General features: G+C 48.8%; 1 protein-coding gene across 2 annotated transcripts in view; it reads right to left on the bottom strand.

Moving 5' to 3' along the window:
* Nucleotides 1–12,015, bottom strand: part of YDJC (YdjC chitooligosaccharide deacetylase homolog) — a 141,368-nt gene extending 129,353 nt beyond the window's left edge. The window contains exon 1 of one of the 2 annotated variants that reach the window (XM_085636441.1): nt 11,880–12,015. The gene's annotated coding sequence lies outside the window, so the exon portion shown is untranslated. The remainder of the gene's footprint in view (nt 1–11,879) is intronic. The other variant, XM_085636440.1, reaches the window with a different exon arrangement.
* Nucleotides 12,016–12,360: the final 345 nt, after the last annotated feature.

The raw sequence follows: 12,360 nt of genomic DNA, 5'->3' as shown, positions 1-12,360 counted from the left end.
GCTCCCCGTCAAGAAGAGGATCACCTTCAAGCTCCTCACCCACAAAGCACCACACAACGCCAGACCAGCATACCTCAACAAGCGTCTCACCTTCTACACCCCGAACCGCCAGCTCCGCCGACCTCCCATTGCCCCACACATCCACAGGACCTCCACCGGCGGCAGATCCTTCTCCTACCTCGCGGCCAAGATGTGGAACACCCTCCCCACACAGCTGCGACAGACCCAGGACCTGCTGACCTTCAGGAGACTTCTCAAGACCTGGCTGTTCGAGCAGTAGCTGCACCCCCGCTCAGCGCCTTGAGACCCTCACGGGTGATTAGCATGCTCTACAAGTGACTGATTGATTGATTTAGAGGAGTTCCGACGACTTTTTGGCCCGGTGCTACTGCACCTCCTGCACCATTCAACTCATGAACCGGCTGTCTGAATGGTAACTGTACATGTGGCTACCAGTTTAGTAGTAAAATATAGCATAGCTCTTGTATATTAACAATATTTTTAACGCACAGTGTTTATTACAACATTTAGAATTTGATCACAATGACAAAGTAGATTACGTTGAAAAATCTATCCAATAATGCCTACAATGTGCAAAGAAAGGTACTGAGGCATGAATAGAAAATGCCACAAAAGTTCTAAGGCTAGAGCATCTGCTTTACTCAACTAAATTGGGCTTAAACAGTGTGAACAGCTTTAGTAAAAGTATCGTTAATGCACGCAGCAAGGGCAAGTTAGAAAAAAACCTCCTCACAAAAGCGAATGAACACAGTAAATCGGCAATGGGACCTAATAAGAACCCTCTTTTAAGATATATTAAATACAAGAGATTTCAAAAGCACAGCACAATGGCTGTGCATGTGAAACCTAAAAAAGGGGATATATTGAATGTAAATGAGCTGTCAGTGTAATCGACCTTTCATTACCAAAGCACTAATTAGAAGACTCATGGCTGAAAAGAAGAAGGAGCACACAGGGAAAAGAAAGAGAAGCAAGAGGGGGCAGAAAGGAGGAAACAGGCACACAGTGGAAGGAGGCATGGTGGTGGAGAATGAAGAGGAACAGCGGAAGGAGGCAGATATGAGTGGGTGACCGATGGGGGCGTGAGACGCACACAAGGAAAGGAGAGACAGATAGGGCGGGAATGGAGCAAGACACAAAAGAGGGAGTGGATGTGGACAAAGTAGACAGAGAGGGGCTACCGTAGTAATGTAGCCCCTCTTGCAATTCAGTGGAAGAATTGAGTGGAGGCTGGGAGATACACCCAAACAGCCAACAGTCGTAGGTGAGACATCAATATCCCACAGGGTTCAACCAAGTTGTGATTGATAAAGTGCCAAGCCAACGGCTGAAAGAGGATTGCTACGTACAGTCGATGGTTGAAACAAGTCAACTCTTAGACCAAATAATGTTCATTGTTAGCAACAGATGAGTTTGACAGCTGTGCTGCCAAAACCCAGATGTAAAAATAGCTGACAAGTATCAAGACATAATCCCAGAACAAAAAAAATCTGCAATCAGTGTTACTCCAGCAAAACGTAGACTGAGGGTCACTATTTCCTGCAGTTCCCACCTACAAAGACTTGTAGAATACTTACTAAACCTCATTCTTAAGGGAAAGAGAAGTCTTTGGGTGGGAAAAAATGCACATAAGGGCATTGATGTTGATAGCCTTAGGGCCAGATTACGATGCGGTTAGGAAAGGGTTCCCACCTAGGGCTCATTACTATGCGGTTAGCAAGGCCTCCTAATGGCATTTGTTCCTTCCGAATCAGATCGGGAACATGTCTTCCAGACTGAGGGCCAGATTACGATGCCTATGTTAGGAACATAGGCTCCCATAGAAGTCAATGGGAGTCCAACCAAATCATATCTGGAAGCATCCGGATTCATCATACTCGGTCGATCAGACTCTACCGATCAGAGTCGGTCGGAAACCATTTCCAAACCGATTCGATCGGGAAGATTTCCTAACCACATCGGGCCCATAGTGTTCACTCTTGAGCACGCTGACAGCACCTCTCGCTCGCTCTTTTTTTTTTTATTTTTTTTTTTTTTTTAAATCACCCTTATGGTTGGCAACTAGGAGATGAGCTGGAGAGGAAACTATGCGATGACCATAAACATATGAGTACAATAATACTATACTATTAGTTAAGGCGTGAGTGTCCACTGAACAAAGTGCTGAAGATTGTGCAGACAATTGGCAGGTGTATACAGAAACATGTTGACTTGGTGAAGAGCGAGCCCAACTGTGGGTTTTAACACGGCGTAAGGCACGCCTTATTAAAGACGGCTGTGCAACTCCTTTTAATGCATTTTTAAAGGTTGAGTACCACCAATGTGATATGAATGAACGCCCATTGAGTCAGACCCAGGGTACAAACTAGGTTTTATCTGGCACACCTGCATGGGGGAGGTGTCCACTCAGGAATTTAGACTACAGCTCTCTGAATGGGCAGATCATACACTGAACTGATTTGATTCTGATCAGGTGAAGACTCATTGATGACATCTAAGAAGTTTGGTCCTTAACAACACCTCCAAAAGATTAGTTTCCCTCAACCACCGATTGATCTGTGGACTTTTGAGCCAAAGATCGGCAGATACCCAGGGAAACCTACCAAAACCAGACATTTCTGAAAACTAGAACCCAAGGGGTCGTTCAAGGTTCCCTGCTTGTGGGTGACTGCAGGATGACTTCCATTGACCCTGGTATGATCTGTTCCTGTCGCGGGCACTAGGCCCAGCAACGCAAGGGGGGTAGCATTTTTATCGCGACAAGAGGGGGCGACGCGGAATGGTAGGAATTTCATGTATTCATGAGTGGCTGTCCTGCTCAGGCGAATATACAGCAGCTACCCTGACTCATCCCGCCCCCCCGGTTGAAATCTCCATCATAGGCTGATGGGGCCCAGGGCAAGGATGGCTCCCTCCCACAATTGACATCCCTGGTGTCTAGTGTGTGGATCCCTGCTTCGGGATTGCCCTCCAACAGCAATCCGAAAGCAGGGATTCATTATGGAGATATCATTGTAAAGGGGAGATTCTCCACTTTCCAATGATCCTGGTCCATGAAAATTGGTGCTGGGGGGCTGAAATATGCCCCGCAAGCACTGAACCAGTGAGATAAATTAAAATGAGTATCAACTCATTTCAATTTCAGAGAAATTACGTTAGTGCACCATGCATGCCGATCATTATTTCCTCAAAAAACTGGGCTGGTGGGGAAGCTCTCCCCCAGAAGCCTGAGTTAAAAGTGCTGAAACGGAAACACTTTGGTACAAGTACCAGTGGGTCCTTTACAGCCTCGCCACGGTGTTGGCCAATGGCTCACACACACTGAGATGGTAGAGTGGGCATCAGCCATTGACTGATGCCCGCATTAAAAGGGTTGAATTAAAATGAGTCAGTGTTATTAACTGACATATGTTACGATGGTTTTGTAGAGCGCATTATACCCCCGATACAGTATTCATCCGCATGTGATACCTAAAAGACGGCTTGAAGTACGAAATTGTTTTACACTCACAAAGCCTACAATTAGCAAAATCACAGGCTTTCCATCTGCAAAAAAGTAAGTTAAAATGGACAAAAAGGTACATTGTAAGCTGGAAATGTCTTTGTGATTCACATAGTACACTTTGCGAATCATTGCGGTTATTAATCAGAAAGTGAAGCGAATGGATCCGCTGCTCCTTCCGATTTGCTGTGCAAAGTATCAATGCTTTGGAACAGGTTACCGACCTGTCGAAGCAAGTGGTATTGATTTGCAAAGCGCAAACTTTCCATTTTGGACAGATTCTAGTCAGCAAACCACAGCTAAGGGCATCAGTGGGAGCAATCAGTTGCCCGGGGGACCAATGCATTAATTTAAAAAGTGGACATTCTGTGACTGTGAATCCATGGATTGAAGTCTACTGTCCCTTATGGATTAATCCCTGGATCGTCAGCCATTCACCATGAGTTGCATAAGAATCATGCCTTCTGCATATTAATGAAGCAAGAAGTTTTACGACTCCTTGTGAACAGTGTTTCTCAGTTTCAACTAATTTTTAGGTCATGACTAAGACAGAGCATGCACTGGATGTTGCGAGACATATTGTTTAGCTAAAAGTGGACTGAAGCCTGCTGATTGCTTACCACTGGTTGGCTTTATTGTCACTTGTGAGAAAGTGGCTCTGTATATACTGTTCCCAAATAGGTACAGGGTGTACAGAGTCCACAGTCCCCAGAGGTTTGGCAGAGGCTAAAGTTAGATATAACCTTACTCTCTAAAGTGGTAGCTTGGTCGGGCAGTATCAGAGGACAGTGTAAAGCATTTTGTTATACACACTCAGTCAGCAAATGGTTTCACACACTCAATAACTGAACTCTAGGCCAATGGTTTATATATAAAAAATATATGCTTGTTTTATTTTAGAACCAACAATAGGTATTAAAATATACTTTCTCAGAATGAGATGCTTTAGGTAAATACTTTTGCAATATGCAATTGGCTTTTGTAGATATTTACAAGTTGTTGCAATAGGCAACACAATTTAAACACAATAATGCATTGAGCTCAATGGAAGTTTCAGGTTATTTGCAATAGATTACTCTCGGGATTACTTTTGTAATTCCAGGACTGGATCCTAGATTCAGTCCTGGGACAGTTCTTAGAAACAAGTGATAAAAGTCGACTTAGTTACTACTAGGATTTTTAAGTAATATTGTGCTATTTTAACCCCTTCAGCGCTCATGACGGAACCACTCCGTCATGAGCCACGGGTGCCGTGTGCTCATGACGGAGTGGTTCCGTCATGCTGCGGCCGTTGGCCGCCGCTCCTCCCACGCTGCGCTGATTCCCCGCCTGTGTGGGCGATTAGCGCAGTGGGCGAAGTCATGACGGAACCACTCCGTCATGAGCACAGCTCAACCGTGGCTCATGACGGAGTGGCTCCGTCATGAGCACAGCGCCACCGCGCTGCCCCCAAAACCCCCCCAGCGCTGCAGCGGAATTCCCGCCGCAGCCAAGGGGTTAAAAGTTGACACTTAGAAGAAATTTCATAGAAAACAGTCAATGATTCCCAATGGAAGAAAATTCAAGTTGCAGGTATAGTATGTACTCGTTACTTTTGTAATCCAGTACTGGGTACCTAGAATCAGTACTGGGACCTCTATCCAAAAGAGGTAAGTAATTACGTTTTCACAATTTATACGATTTTTAAAGAATATTTGAAGTTTGCAAAAATCGACACTTAGAAGAAATTTCACAGAAAAACAGTCAATGATTTCCTATGGAAGAAAATTGGGTTACTGGTAGGTACGGTTGTGAATATTTTTCAGGGTCAGTGCTGGCCACCAAGATCCAGCACTGGGAGCTCACCTAATAGCAGGTGAGTATTTTCGTTTTCGTTACTCGGCTGATTTTTGGTGAATATTTTAAGTTTTGAAAACTCCACACTTAGAAGAAATTTCAGAAGAAACCAGTCAATGTTACCCTATGGAGAAAATTGAGTTATCGGCTTTAAGGTAATCACTCGACTGGCAAAGTTAAGGTTCTGGGCACAGACTCGGGGGTCTCCCAGGGTCAGGTAGGTACAGTTGTTACACCCACAGCGGCACAGGGGCAGCCGGGTGCAGAGTGAGTTAGGCCCAATGTTATCCTATGGGAGGCAGGGGGGCCTTGGTTGGATGCTGCTGACTAGCAGGCCATGCGACTGTGGGAGTTGGGCTCCTGGTCACTTGCTCAGGGCAAATGAGGAAGTAGATAGGTGTAGAGGTTACACTGCCAGGGCCACTCGGGCGGCTGAGTGCAGGGTGCTTTTGAGCCTTCGGGCGCTCAATTGATTTCAACGGGAAAGCTCCTGTTTGGAAAAAGGCTGCAAGCACGGGGACGAAGATTCTTCAGGTGCCACCACCAATTCGAGAGGCAAGTTGGGTAGTTGGAGGATAGGTAGGTACCCAGGAGTTGGGCACAGGGGGCCGCAGGGCGCCGGGTGCAGGGGTGCCTTTTGGTGTCGGGAAATCTTACCCTCTGTTGATCGCGGTTGGGGGGGTACCTGGTTCTGAGGCTGCAGGCGTCGTCAGGAGCGTTGAGGGAAGTCCTTGGGTGCTGGACTCGGGGTCACAGTCGCCGGGGGGTCGTCCTCGTGGTGTTTGTTCACTCCGGCACAGGCCAGGCTTGGCGGGTTAGAGAGTGCTGGGTTTGCGGTTCTGGGCTGATGCCAGGGATTAGAAGCTGATTTTGAATAGAGCCTCTACTCATGGGAGTCCCAGGTGCTTAGAGCCAAAAGGTAGCCAGGTCCTCCGGGGTTTGTGAGGTTGCTGGCCACAAGAGGTGCCGGGTTGTAGCAGGAGCAGGTTCAAGGGTCTACAGGCCGGTAGGGCTGGGGCCAAAGCAGTTGGTGTCTTCCTCTTCTTAGCAGCTGCAGGGCAAGTCTTCTTTCTTCTTGCTCTTGTTTGTATTTCGGAATCTGGAGAATGAAGGTTCAGGGTAGATTTAGGGGCGTTACAGGTAGGTGAAGGGCAGGGATCAAAGGGGCCCTGTCCTGGGGTGGGTACACCCCCTATTCTGCCACTCTCCTGTGGGAGGGGGGCAGTAGCCTAGTCCTGATTGGGTAGGGCCTTCCATCTTCAAGATGGCAAGCGCCCGGAGATGTGCTTCACCTCGCCTCCCCCACCTGAGGGGTGGGATTGGCAGGCTAGCACATCCCCTGTCCTTATTTGGGGTTTCCGGCCAAGCTTCCCGCCAGAGTGGGGGTTGAAAGTGGCATGGGGAAGCTCACAGAGGCAGCATGCCTTTGAAGCTTCCCCCTGCCCATCCTGGGGGAGGAGATCTAGCACCTCGCCCAGGATGTGCATTGTTGCAGGCCCAGGAGAGCAGGGGCTCTCCTACCCAGGGGTCCAGCAACATGTCTGCTGTGTGGCTGCCTAGGCAGCCTCCCAGACCAGACATGGATCTAAGATGCCCTCTGTGGTGCTTGGTACATTCAATCCCACACTGGCATCAGTGCGGGTTAAATGTGCTGAGAAGTTTGATACCAAACTTCTCAGTCTTCAGTGTTGCCATTATGGTGCTGTGGAGTTAGTGTTTGACGAGCTCCCAGCACTATGTACTCTTAAATGGCAGCACTGCACTTACAGTGCCCAGGAATGAACCTGGGTACTATAGGGGTACAGGGCTCATGCTCCTGTGCCCACACCACTGGCATAGGGAACCCAGCTAGAGGGGTGGATTATGTATGCCAAGGCAGTGTAGGTGGTGGGCATGGCACACAGGGATGTGTGCCATGTCGACTCTGTTTTGTCTTGTACCCAGACACTCAGCCTGCAAGGGCAGTGTTAGGGTACAGGGCCTCTAAGGGTGGCACAATGAGTGCTGCAGCCCTTAGAGACCTTCCCTGGTCACAAGGCCCTGGGTACCTAGGTTACCATTTACCAGGGGCAGACATGTGGCCAGGGTTTGCCAATTTGGGTTTAAGGTTTTTAGAGAAGGAACATAGGCCCTGGGCACCTGATTGGCAGGAGTCCAGGGCCCACTTAGTCAAAGTACATTCAGCAAAAAGTGGGGGCATACCATGCAAGAAAGATGGCACTTTCTCACATCACTCTTGTTTGCTTCTTATTTGTCAGCTTCCTTGGGCTTTCCATCCTCTTCTGGTGTTTTGTCCCTTCCCTGGAGCATGGACCAATAACTTGTTTCCTTGCACTGCTCCTTTTTCTTGCACTACTTTTTTCTTTTTTGGTAAGCACTCCAAGACAGTGCATGTTTTTTTACAGCTGTCTCTCTCTCGTGTTCCTCTTTCCACCCATGTGTTTCTCCCCTAGACTTCCCTCCTTCAGTGGCTATTCTAGCTTCCTCCCCACCCACCTTCCATTGTGGGTCTTGCTTTCTCACCCCCTTCTATTGTCCGTATGCTGCCTCATCCCACCTGCCCACCCTCAGTCCAATTTCCCATCCCTGACCACACTTTAGTGTGCTTCCCCCTCCCTTGTCCGTCCGTGTGCTTCATCACTGAACTCCCGTGGACTGACAACTGTTGCGTCCTCTTCACCTTCAGAACACCCACCATCCACAGACACCAGCACCTGCTCCCACGAAGAAACTGAACCAGAATCACAGACGAACAGCTGACCTCCTTACTCAGCAACTCCACCCCAACCATCACAGGAAACAACGACTCCAACACCGCAGCCCGAACCCTGCACAGTTGGATCTCCGACAGCGCCAACTCCATAGCCCCCCTCAAGAAAAACAACAACACCCATGCCAAGAAAGCCAGATGGTTCACCACCGAACTTCGAGACTCCAGATGCACTTGCCGATTCCTCAAAAAGGCCTGGAGTAACACCAAATCCACAGAAGAACACAACTTCAGAGCCGCTAACAACGCCCACCACCAACTCATCAGAAAAACTAGAAAAAAAGCGATTGAAGACAGAATCTCCACACACGCACACAACAGCAAAGAACTCTTCAACATCATCAAGGAGTTTGCCCAACCCACCAGCGAATCAACGCACATTCCTCCCTCACAAGTCCTTTGCGGCAAACTCAGCACCTTCTTTCACCACAAAATCAAGACCATCTACGACAACTTCGACGAAGACAAACAACACACCAAACCCCCGCCAACCACCCCCGACACACTGAAGCCATCGATTGACAAATGGACAGCCCTCACCACCGAAGACATACTGAAGTCAATGAAATCAATCCACTCCGGGGCACCCACGGGCCCCTGCCCCCACCACATCTTCAACAGAGCCACTGACACCATCGCACCCATACTCCGCCACACCATCAACCGCTCCCTGGTGACCGCCTCGTTCCCAGACTGGAAACACGCCGAGGTCAACCCCCTCCTGAAGAAACCCTCGGCGGATCCCACCGACCTAAAAAACTACAGACCCATCTACCTGCTCCCGTTCCCAGCAAAAGTCATCAAGAAAGCCATCAACAGCCAACTCGCCACATTCATCGAAGAGCACAATATCCTCCACTCCTCCCAATCTGGCTTCAGAAAAAAAACACATAACGGAAACCACCCTCCTCGCCGCAACAGACGACATCCGCACCCTACTGGACAAAGGAGAAACGGTAGCCCTCATCATCCTCGACCTCTCAGCTGCATTCGACACAGTCTCTCACAGCACCCTAATACGCAGACTCCACAACGCAGGGATCCAAGACAAGGCCCTCGAATGGATCCGCTCCTTCCTCTCCGGCAGAACGCAGTGGGTCAGACTCCCCCTTTTCCTCTCGGACCCTACACCAACCACCTGCGGAGTCCCTCAGGGGTCCTCCCTCAGCCCTATGCTCTTCAATGTCTACATGGCTCCGCTCGCCCCCATCGTCGGAACCTACGGATTCAACATAGTGTCATATGCAGACGACACCCAGCTCATCCTCTCCCTATCCAACGAACCCAACACCGCCAGACACAACTTTCGAGAAGGCATGGAAGCCGTCGCCAAATGGATGAAAAACAGCTGCCTACAACTCAACAAGACAGAAGTACTCATCATGGTCCCAAACACCGCCGCCTGGAACGACACCTGGTGGCCCCCTGCCCTCGGAAACCCGCCCACCCCCACGGACCATGCACGCAACCTGGTAATCATCCTTGACTCCGAGCTCAAAAGGGACCACCAGATCAACTCAGTCTCGTCGTCCTGCTTCCACACCCTCCGCCTCCTATGTAAGACCTTCAAATGGATCCCCCTCAAACACAGAAAGACCGTCACTCACGCCCTGGTCACTAGCAGACTCGACTACGGCAACGCACTCTATGCCGGAATAAACAAAAACCTCACCAGCAAGCTACAGAACATCCAGAACGCCACCGCAAAATTGGTCCTCAACCTGCCAAGACACGGCCACATCTCACAGCACCTGTGCACACTCCACTGGCTTCCCATCGAGTCACCTTCAAGATGCTCACCCACGCACACAAGGCCCTCCACGACACCGGACCAGCATACCTGAACAACCAACTCAATTTCCATGCACCCCAAAGGACCCTACGATCTGCCCAGCTCTCCTACGCCGTGGTCCCCTGCACCAGAAAGACCAGATCCGGAGGCCGCTCCTTCTCCTTCCTCGCGGCCAGAGCCTGGAACGCCCTTCCGCTCCACCTCCGACAGACAACATCGCTCCCCATCTTCGTGAGAAACCTCAAAACCTGGCTCTTCAACAGACCCCTTTCCTGATGGACTGGAACCTGCACACCCCACCCACCGCCTTGAGACCCTTACGGGTGAGTAGTCGCGCTTAACAAACGACGATGATTGATTGACCCACCGAACCCACCATACATGGTCCTTGTTCTTCCCTAAGCCCTCTGTATGCTTCTACGCCCGCCCACTGTTGCGGTTGTCCATGTGCTTCCCTATTGTTGTCTCTTGATTGTCCTTCTTTCCCACTGCATCACTCCCTGCACACTCCCCACCCCAACCTACTTACCCATTTGGTTTTTTTTTTTAAACAGATGGGCGCCATATCAAAAAAACAGATTTGGCAAAACTTTTATTTATTAATCCATCCCCGATTATCAAATAAAAAGAAAAAAAATGCTTAACTCATTTTGAAGGTGTGCACATGCATGTGGGGCGCGCTCACAAAATGACACGACATCTCTTTGCATTGTCATCCATGTTGTAAACCAGCTGCCCTGCTGTGCAGCATGACTAAAAATCATTGGCAAAGCCAACAGGCGTGAGCTATTGGCTTTGCCAATGCTCCTTATCAGTGACTGATCTGGTGCATCTTCCATTCATTTTGTTTTTTAGTCTCTGTATATCGCCCTTTATATTACCAAGGCGTTTTTTATTACAAGCACTCATTAAGTACACATAACATAAACAAAGTATGGTGAGATCTGTGATGGACCCACTTCAGAGATCTCAACTATGTCAGGCAGAAGTAGTTCCATCAAATACTATACATTCAATTGCAATGGGGTACCTGCAGTTCTGCTACTTTCTTTATGGAAAGTACTGCAAGGATCTGAATAGGAAGGGGGGAAAAAATAATTCACGCCTGGCGACCTTGGCATTGCGCCAGGCTTGCACTTGAATCGCTTGCAATAAAGTCCAATACAGGAGTCGTGCACGTCAAACACAGGCGCGCTGCAAACAGATAAACGTCAGAAATATGCCACAAACAGACCTGTTTTTCTTGTTACAAAATATGTGTTTTCACCGCTCTTGAGGTCACTTACTGCTGATTCACTATGATGGTTTGGTAACTACTTTTCCTGTTATGTCACTGATGGTATGAACTGTTTTTTTCTTGTTTTCTGGGTGCTAACATATTGGTTTTATGATGGCTGTTAACCAGAACTCCCTTCCTACTCTCTTGTGAGGCACTCGAATGCCTATGGGCCAAGTATACGCCATCTAAAAACGCAATCAATCAAACATGCATCGTGAAAACTTGACAGCTATCCAACCTCTGTCCTATGAGCAGAAGAAGGGGCTGTGTGCAGAAAAGGTTTAAGAGGCCTCCAAGGAAGTCAGTTTAGAGAAGCAGAAGGGTTGCCCTTAGTTTCAGCTTCCACATCAACACGATGATTTCTTTTGAGAGAAAGATGCATTCTGGGATTTGTAGTACTGGCTTCTTTCCCCTAAAGACAAACGAGGATGTGTTTTAAAAGGAAATTCCAGCACTAGAGTCATGGTGTCCTAAAAACGGGGAGTTATGGGTCTGTACATGGTGCTAATAAGACTGCAAAGGCTGTGGGGGTGTTACTGTGCCCATCTGTGGAATACTCGGTGCTCTGCAATGATGGGAGCCTCTAGGAGCTAGAATGAGGGTCTCTATGGAGGGTAGGGTCTACCACCATGGTCTGTGTAGTGGCGGGGAGGGTGCGGGGTGTCTTTCCTGCTCTTACCCATCATCATGCCGCAGACCGGGTCTCGGTGTCTCTCCGTGCTGCAGGGTCCATGGGCTACCAGCGCCGTGCCTCCACCAAGACGTCTCCCAAGGGCGGGCGCCATCTGCCGGAAATGGACAGCATTGCACGCCCCTCTCTTGACTCTAGGTATGAGAGGGGTGAATGGCCGAGCGCCATCTGCAGGAATCATGAGGTACTGCAAGCGCCATGCCCGCGGATCGCATGCCCATCGTTGTCGTAAAAGGATACTCAATAGTTCTCATCGAGATAGAGAACGGACTGTTGTCCACAGCCACAGAAGGCTCCGCTAACAAGGCGGCCATATAAAGATTGTGTAGTTTCCAATGACGACAAATTAGAGTAACCTTTGTGAGACAACTATTAAGCGTTACTAACAAACAAAAATCACAGAGTGGCGTTTGAAAATTGTTCAGTGATTTGCGAGACCTTGGTTAGAAAAAAAAAAGTGTAAAGTATA

This window comes from Triturus cristatus, chromosome 11 (assembly GCF_964204655.1).
Source record: "Triturus cristatus chromosome 11, aTriCri1.1, whole genome shotgun sequence".
Classification (NCBI taxonomy): Eukaryota; Metazoa; Chordata; class Amphibia; order Caudata; family Salamandridae; genus Triturus; species Triturus cristatus.
The sequence above is the reverse complement of the archived record's forward strand: the minus strand, read 5'-3'. Positions and strand labels throughout refer to the sequence as shown.